The following is a 9,240-nucleotide window of genomic DNA, read 5'->3' as shown; positions in this document are numbered from 1 at the left end:
CGCCAAGACCGAGCTTCGAAGCATCGGTATATAGAAAAAACTCACCGGGCCCTGATGGCATGGCCCAAACTGGTGCTGAGATAAGAGCTTGCTTCAAAGTATCGAAGTTCTTCTGACAGTCATCGCTCCACACAAATTTCACATTCTTCTTGGTCAAAGCTGTAAGTGGAACTGCGATAGATGAGAATCCCTGAATAAACTTCCGGTAATATTCTGCTAAGCCAAGAAAACTGCGAATCTCAGATGCATTCTGTGGTACAACCCAATCTCTGACTGCTGCAACTTTTGCTGGGTCTACCTCAATACCACTGCTAGAAACAATGTGGCTTAAGAACGCCACCTTCTCCAACCAGAATTCGCACTTACTGAACTTTGCGAACAATCTGTGCTTCTTCAAGGTTAGCAACACTGTGGTCAGATGTCTGCCGTGATCCTCTTGATTTTTCGAGTAGACGAGAATGTCGTCTATGAACACTATCACAAACTGATCAAAATACAGCTGAAATACGCGATTCATGAGATCCATGAAGATCGCTGGCGCATTCGTCAAACCGAACGGCATCACAAGGAACTCGTAGTGGCCATAACGAGTCCTAAAAGCAGTCTTCGAAACATCAATATCTTTCACCCTCAACTGGTGATAATCGGAACGCAGATCAATCTTGGAGAATACCGAAGCTCCCTACAACTTGTCAAATAGATCTTCGATCCTCGGAAATGGGTATTTATTCTTCACTGTAACCCTGTTCAACTCCCGGTAATCGATGCAAAGTCTCATAGATCCATCCTTCTTTTTCACAAACAAGACTGGCGCGCCCCATGGTGAAAAGCTCGGGCGAATGAACTCCTTGTCAAGAAGTTCCCGAATCTGCTTCTTAAGCTCTGCCATCTCTGTCGGTGCTAGTCGGTACGGTGCTTTTGAGATCGGAACCGTACCTGGCATAAGCTCAATGAAAAACTCCACCTCCCGCTCAGGTGGCATACCAGAGACGTCCTCAGGAAAAACGTCTAAGAAATCTCTAACAATCGGAACATCTGCGGCCAACTGACTGGGTGTCTCGGGGAAAAATATAAAAGTTGCTAAAAACGCTCGACACCCTTTATGCATGATCTTCCTAGCCAGGACATAAGGAATAATGCGCAATAAGCGAAAGTACATGTCCGGCTCAAATAAGAACTGTGTCATCCCAAGCGGTCGGACTAGAACAGATCTCCGCTGGAAGTCTATCAACACTCTGTTCCGCAATAGCCAATCCATGCTTAATATGATGTCGAACTCTGGCATCGGAAAAACAATCAGATCCGCATAAACAAGGTTACCATGAAGCTCCAGATCTATGTCTCGGATCACATTGGTGGCTGCCATCTCCTCTCCCGAAGGCAGTACCACTGAGTAGGCTACATCTAGCCCAACGGTCTTAACTTTGAGAAAATTGGGAAAGACCTCAGAAATAAATGAGTGAGTAGCCCCTAAATCTATCAGAGCTTTTGTAGCTGAGCCAGCTATGAAAATTCTCCCTGAAAGGTTAGAACACTAGGCTGAACCCAATAATCACAAAACTAACTTATAGACATGCAAAGGCCAAAGTTCTTCTAACTTAAATTTCCCAAAAATAATACTGAGTAGAGCATGCAATACTATCGCACTACTAGGTTCAAAACCTCACCCAAAACATTAAATCCCAAATATAAATTTAAAGCTTAAAGGTACCTGTCATAAGCATGGTATCAGGGTTCGTCTCCGCTGCATGGAGAGGAAATACCCTGCCTTGGGTAGGCAGATTTCTCTAAGGGCACTGCGGTAGCACGTGGTCTAGGCTACCTCACTTGTAACACTTCCCAGAGCAATACATACATACTCCAGGATGGCGGCGTGACCATTTAGGACAGATCGGATGCTCAATAGGCTTAGGGACTGCGCGTCCCCGCTGCTGCTGGTGGCCTCTGTTTCTGGGCGGGCCATGGAAAGGCTTCTTATTCTGCTGCTGATACTGCTGAGGAGGAGGGCGGTGTGCTACCTGGACTGGGCGCTTGCCCTGGCGGTCTCTCTCGATATCACGCTGATCCTGCTCTGCAGCTAGAGCTCTGGAGACAGCGACCTCATAAGTAGTAGGGTCAGACACCCTAACATCATGGCGCAAGATCGGCCGTAGACCCACCAAGAAATGCATCAACTTTGCTTTATCATCATTTGCGATCAAGGGCACAAAATGACAACCTTTCTCAAACTTACGGATGAATTCCGTAACAGTCAGATCTCCCTGTCTCAGGCTCATGAACTCAGTGGTCAACCTGGTACGCACTTCTTCAGTAAAATATTTGGAGTAGAATACCTCCGTGAAGCGCGCCCAACTCAACGTAGCCAAGTTCAGGGCTACTGATGCTCCTTCCCACCATAAGCGGGCATCTCCTCCGAATAACTAGGTGGCACAACGAACTCTGTCTGCATCTCCAAGCTCCATGAGCTCGAAGATAACCTCGAGGGACTTGATCCAGCCCTCGGCAATTATGGGGTCGGTTGTCCCTGAAAACGCCTTAGGACGCATCTTCATGAATCTCTCGTAGACAGCCTCAGGCCCTGTCGGCCTGGTCGCCATAGGATTTTTCTCCGCAAACTGTGCGAAGAACTGAGTCATCCCAGCTAGCATCTTTGCATTCATATATGGTGGAGGGGGTGGAGGTCCATGAGAACTTACAGACCGAAGGCGTGACTTCGTGAGCTTCTCGAGGTCAGTAGTAGTACAACCCTTTACAGAACCATTGCTCTGATACCACCTGTAGAGGTCTCTAAATTCGTGCTTGAAAATTTGCGAAAAATTTAAAAATTTTCTTTTTCATTAATTAAATTACCTCATTCATAAATAAACTGATAAAATAAAATTTGATGTTCAAAATACCAGTGGAAGTAAATAATGTTTGTTTCAAAATGAAATCTTAAAATAATTCATTGTAATAAAATGAGTTTTCACAAAAATAATAAATAAACTGATAAATGAGGTGCTCGGGTCCCACTACTGCCGACTCGAGCTGGCTCACTGGTCTCCGCCCTCGATCGCGACATCATCAGTACCTACAACAATCAAGTCTAGTGAGTCTAAAGACTCAGCATGCATATATTGTAAATAACAAGTAAATAGATAATAATAAAATTGCATGTGAAGTGAAAATATCATGTCATGAGGAATTATAGTACTTGCATAACTGAACTGTAAATATCTTATCATGGATAATTATAAATACGTGCATAACTGAAATGAAAATCATAAGTGAACTGTTAGCTCAATAGAGCTCTGTAATAAAATAGCCTGGATGATAATTTTGTTGAGATTATGTTCTACGCAAGTGGCCCCATGAACTGCACTAAACTGAACTGAACTGAACTGAACGGTAACTGACGACCGGGACCGGTAACTGACGACCGGGTGAAATACTAATCATCTGATCAGACTAATGCCACAGTATACTGGGTGGTACAAAACTGAACTGATCGGTAACTGGCGACCGGGTGAAGTAATAATCCCATAATGGTACAATGGCCACAAGCAATATCACATAAATCTCAAAAATGAATAATTTCTATTTTTATGCACGTAATATAATTAAATAACGTAATTAAATGTCCTGTATTAATTTTACCAAATGGGTTGGATCGTTCCCAGGCTCGCTGCGAGTTAAATCTAACATGAAAAATATGCAATTGATTTTTCTTGACCAAACTTTGTAATTGAATCCATAAACGAGACAATTATGCCCACTGACTTAGTATTTAATCATGACTCCGAGCCAACCCTAACCAACACCGAACCAACGTTTAGTCATGATTAAAATACTCTTAAAAATGATGAAATAATGCTCCTAAATTTACAGTACTCGAAATTTAGTGAATGGAGGCCAAAAACGTGAAACGCTCTTTCGAGAGTCACTTTGGCACATTGCACCGTAAATTCTCGTACGACCTCTAAAATGATCCGAATCACAAACGGCCAAAAACATGACCTTGCTAACTTGATGAGGCAATGTCCAGTCCAAGGCCATAGGCTAAAAGCCAACCAAGAACTCGAACGAGCCACTGAACCGCCGCAGCAAGTTGCTGTCACAAAAATACAGCAGCTGTGCTTTGGTTTCCTTGCGTCGTTTGCAAGGCTAATGGCCATTGGGGCTTGAACCACCGACCAGAACCTCTTACCAACATACTAGGGAATGATTTGAACCATGGCTAAGGGCCCTAGTCCAGCCACAATTCTCATCACACCAGAAACAAATCATGCGTCCCAACCGAGCACTAATTCTGCGCGTGGGATGTTGCTGTGGTTCTTGCTGTCATGGACCATTCCAGTGACCATTTGGTTGGCCATGGCATGATCTAGACATCCAGAGGCAGGGTGTGAACGGTGGCTAAGGGCCATAGGCCAACCAAGATCCACACCATTCCACAATACTCGAAACACACTTGCTGTAAAGTGAGAAGGGCCGAAAGGGGAAGGGGCTGTTCTTGTGTTTTGATTTAAAAACCGATGCAACGATGGACCAAGCCTCAAAAGAGCGACTTGGTCATGCCTTAGACATGACAAGGAGATGTTCTAACCATGGCTGTAGCCCCTAGGGCAGCCAAGATCAGCAACATCACCCTCGACAACAAAACTGAAAAAATCGAACTCAATATGACACTAGTTTCACGCTTGCGGATTGGAGCATCTAACTGACGGTTTTGGGACATGAACCCTTGATCAAACTTGACCCTAACATACCCTAGGACATGACCATAAGCAGCCTTGAGCGCCTAGAACGAGCCATACCCTGAAACCATCAAAACAACTACCAACGTGAAGCATGAGGGGAAGTAGAAAAATCTGTGCAGAATTTTGTTGTGTAGTTGCTGAAATATTTCGGTTTTTATATTAAAAATCATGAACAAATATGGTTTAAAAACTTGTATATGACTTGATTGAAGAGTGAAAGAAAGATATAAACATGCCTGAAAATCGTTTGAAAGGAAAACGAACTAATACGACGATAAGGCGCGGCAGAGACGGAGTTTCTTTCTTACTTTCTTCCTTGCTTCTCCCGATTTCTCCTCCTCTTTTCCTCCCTAGAACTCACGTTTTTCTCTCTATTTTCTTCTGAAAATTTTGAAAATAGGGTAGAGGGAATGGCTAGGGAAAGATAGGGAAGATGGCAAGGTAAAGGGAAAGAAAAATCTTTATATCTTCTAGTTTGAGAGATAAGAGAAATGGAATGATATGAAAAGATTTTTGGGGGATGTTTAGGAGCGCACTTGGACGTTTTTTATGGTCTACGGACAAAAGAAAATTGCTTAATTATTTAATTATTGGTGATTTAAAAGTTGGGAAAGATATCTATCTAGAAAAGATTAAGGGAAAGAATAATAAAGAATGGATTGTTAAACAAAATTAAATCTTTTAAAATAGGGGGTGGCCGATTTTCATAAATAAAATAGGGTAGGGAAATTGCTTATTTAATAATTAATGAGGATGTAAAAAAATGGTGAGGGATTATCTCCAAGTAAAGGTTAAGGAAAGAAATAAAGAAATGATTAGTCCAACTAATTAAAATCTTTTAAAAATAAAGAGGAGAGGCCGAAAATTTGATGATTAAAATAGGTAAAAATATTGCTTAAATATTAATTATTGATGATTTAGTGTGATGGAATCATCTCCCAAGAAAATAGATAAGGAAAGACACTTAAAGAATAATTTTCCCCACTAATTAAAATCTTTAAAAAAACAAAGAAGAGGGGTCGAAACTTTAAAAAAAATGGAGGGGAAATATTTCTTAAATCTTGTATTTTAATTCTTTAGAGTTTGATCTACCCATTAAATATTTTAGTGAATAAATAAATTAATTAAGGAACACCATTATCTTGCATGCATGGCCAAATCTTTAAATTTTAAAGATAAATTTACTATCATGTTAAATTATAATTTCTTAATTAAAATAAGTCTAGATTAACTTATCTCAATTGGTCACATATTTTATTTTAGGCTTTTAATTAAATTATTGAACCTAAAAGAATTTATATACTACTTATCTCTAATTAATTAATTAGTTCCGTAAACTTTCTTTTACAATAAATTAACCTATTATTTATCTTAAATAAATTCTAGGAATATTTTTTAATATTAAAATTTATCTCTTTACTCCAACTCCGATCCGGTCTCACTTATTTAACTGGAAAAAGGTAGCAACAAAACTGCTGCATGAAATAAATATATTTAAAGAAAAGAATTTAAATACTCATGCAATAAAATCATTTTAATTTAAATACTAGGAATTATGCATGGCTTATACGTAGTCTAATTTACGGGTTCTACACCAAATCTCATAACGCCCTTCGTAGGTTCTATTTTTATGAAAACGTGATCTACTACGGCAAACTCGAGATCCCTTCTCCTCTTATCAGCATAACTCCTTTGACGACTCTGTGCGGTCTTCATCCTGTCTCGTATCTTGACCACCACATCTGCAGTCTGTTGAACTATCTTTGGACCAAGTTTTGATCTCTCACCGACTTCATCCCAATGAATCGGTGATCTGCACTCCCTCCAATACAAAGCCTCGTAGGGAGCCATACCTATAGATGCTTGGAAACTGTTATTGTAGGTAAACTCCACTAGAGGTAACTTCGATTCCCAATTCCCATGAAAATCGATCACACAGGCTCGCAACAAATCCTTCAAAATTTGAATCACTCGCTCAGACTGGCCGTCTGTGTGCGGGTTAAAAGCTGTACTGAAAAGCAACTTCGTCCCCATGGCTGCATGTAGGCTCTTCCAAAAGGACGATATGAATCTCAGATCCCTGTCGGACACAATAAAAACTGGGATTCCGTGCAAGCGGACTATCTCCCTGATATAAAGCTCTGCATACTGCGTCATGGAGAAAGTCGTCTTCACTGGCTAGAAGTGCGTTGACGTAGTGAGTCGATCCACTATAACCCAAATGGCATTAAATCCTCTGACTGACTTTGGCAACCCAATGACGAAGTCCATGGTGATATTATCCCACTTCCACTCGGGGATAGGGAGTGGCTTAAGCCTTCCTGCTGGCCTTTGATGTTCTGCCTTCACCTGCTGACAAGTGAGGCATTTAGACACAAGTCGGCGGATGTCTCGCTTCATCCCTGGCCACCAATACAAAATCTGCAGGTCCTTGTACATCTTGGTACCTCCTGGGTGGATTGAATACGGATATGCATGTGCCTCTGACAGGATATCCTCTCTGATGGAATCAACATTAGACACCCACATTCTATCTCTGTATCACACAATACCATCTGACACTGTGTAGAGCACACTGCCCTTAGCTATCCTTCAGTCTCCATTTCTGCAATTGCTCATCTGAAGACTGACCTGCTCGGATACGGTCTAGCAAAGAATTTTGGACTGTCAAATTAGACAGCCTCGGAGCTCTGCCCTTACGATAAACCTCTAGGCCAAACCTCTGAATCTCATACTGAAGAGGTCTCTGCACTGACAACTGTGCTACAACTGCCACTTTTCTGCTTAAAGCATTTGCGACAACATTAGCCTTTCTCGGATGGTAGCTAATTTCGCAGTCGTAATCTTTTAACAGCTCAAACCACCGTCTATGTCTCATATTCTGCATGAATATTTAGGAGTGTCTCCAAATCTTCAATGCAAAGACAATGCAAAGACAACGACGGCTAGTTCTAAATCTCGCCTTACAAGTAGTGTGTCCAAATCTTCAATGCAAAGACAACGACGGCTAGTTCTAAATCGTGAGTCGGGTAATTCTTCTCGTGTACCTTCAACTGCCTGGAAGCATAAGCTATGACCCGACCATGCTGCATCAATACTGCGCCTAACCCGAGCTTAGATGCATTGGTATATAGCACAATGTCGCCTTGTCCAGATTGCATGGCTAACACTGGCGCTGAAATGAGAGCTTGTTTCAATGTATCAAAGCTCTTTTGACACTCTCCACTCCACACAAATTTAGCATTCTTCTTAGTCAGTGAAGTGAGTGGCACTGCTATCGACGAAAACCCCTGAATAAACTTACGGTAGTAACCGGCTAAACCCAGAAAACTGCGGATCTCTGAAGCACTCTTTGGCTCCACCCATTCCTTAACAGCTGCCACTTTTGTGGATCCACCTCAATACCCCTGCTAGACATTATGTGACCCAAAAAACGCTACCTTCTCCAACAAGAATTCACACTTACTGAACTTCGCAAATAACTTGCGACTCTGTAGGATTTGTAAATCTGTTCTCAAGTGCTGACTGTGCTCCTCATGGCTCTTCGAGTAAATAAGAATATCGTCAATGATTACTATGACGAACTGATCAAGGTAAGGCTGAAATACTCTATTCATGAGGTCCATGAAAATAGCTGGAGCATTCGTCAGTCCAAATGACATCACTAAGAACTCGTAATGCCCATACCTGGTTCTGAGAGCTGTTTTGTGAACATCTGCGTCTTTCACCTTCAGCTGGTGATACCCCGATCGAATATCTCTCTTAGAGAACACTGTAGCTCCCTGCAACTGATCAAACAAGTCTTCGATTCTTGGAAGGGGGTATTTGTTCTTGATCGTTACCTTGTTCGATTCTCAGTAATCGATACACAGAATCATGCTCTCATCCTTCTTCTTTACAAAAAACACTGGCGCGCCCCATGGTGAGAAACTAGGGCGAATAAATTCCTTGTCAAGAAGCTCCTGAATCTGCTGTTTGAGTTCTAGCATATCAGCTGGAGCTAATCGGTACGGTGCCTTGGAAATTGGCACTGTGCCTGGCACAAGATCAATGGAAAACTCCACCTCTCTATCTTGTGGAAGGCCTCTGACGTCGTCAAGAAAAGACGTCCGGGAAGTCTCTGACTATTGGCACATCTGATAAAGACGAAGCGGGTACGTCAGGTGTTGAAATGATGCTTGCCAAGCAAGCATGACACCCCTTGGAAATGAGTCTCTGCACCTGCATGCAAGAAATTATGCGAGGGAAACTTCTCCATCTGTCTGGTTCAAATAGAAACTGCTCCATACTCAAAGGTCTTTCTAACAGTGACTTTTTCTGGAAATCGATCAAAACTCTGTTCTTCGTCAGCCAGTTCATTCCCAAAATAATATCAAATTCTGGCATCGGCAACACGATCAGATCGGCATACACTAGGTGGCCTTACAGTTCTAGATCAATATCTCTGACCACACTGGTAGCTAACAGTTCTTCCTTTGATGGGACTGTCATCGAGTAGTTC

Source organism: Primulina huaijiensis, chromosome 2 (genome assembly GCF_012295235.1).
Source record: "Primulina huaijiensis isolate GDHJ02 chromosome 2, ASM1229523v2, whole genome shotgun sequence".
Lineage (NCBI taxonomy): Eukaryota > Viridiplantae > Streptophyta > Magnoliopsida > Lamiales > Gesneriaceae > Primulina > Primulina huaijiensis.
Note: the sequence above shows the minus strand (reverse complement) of the source record.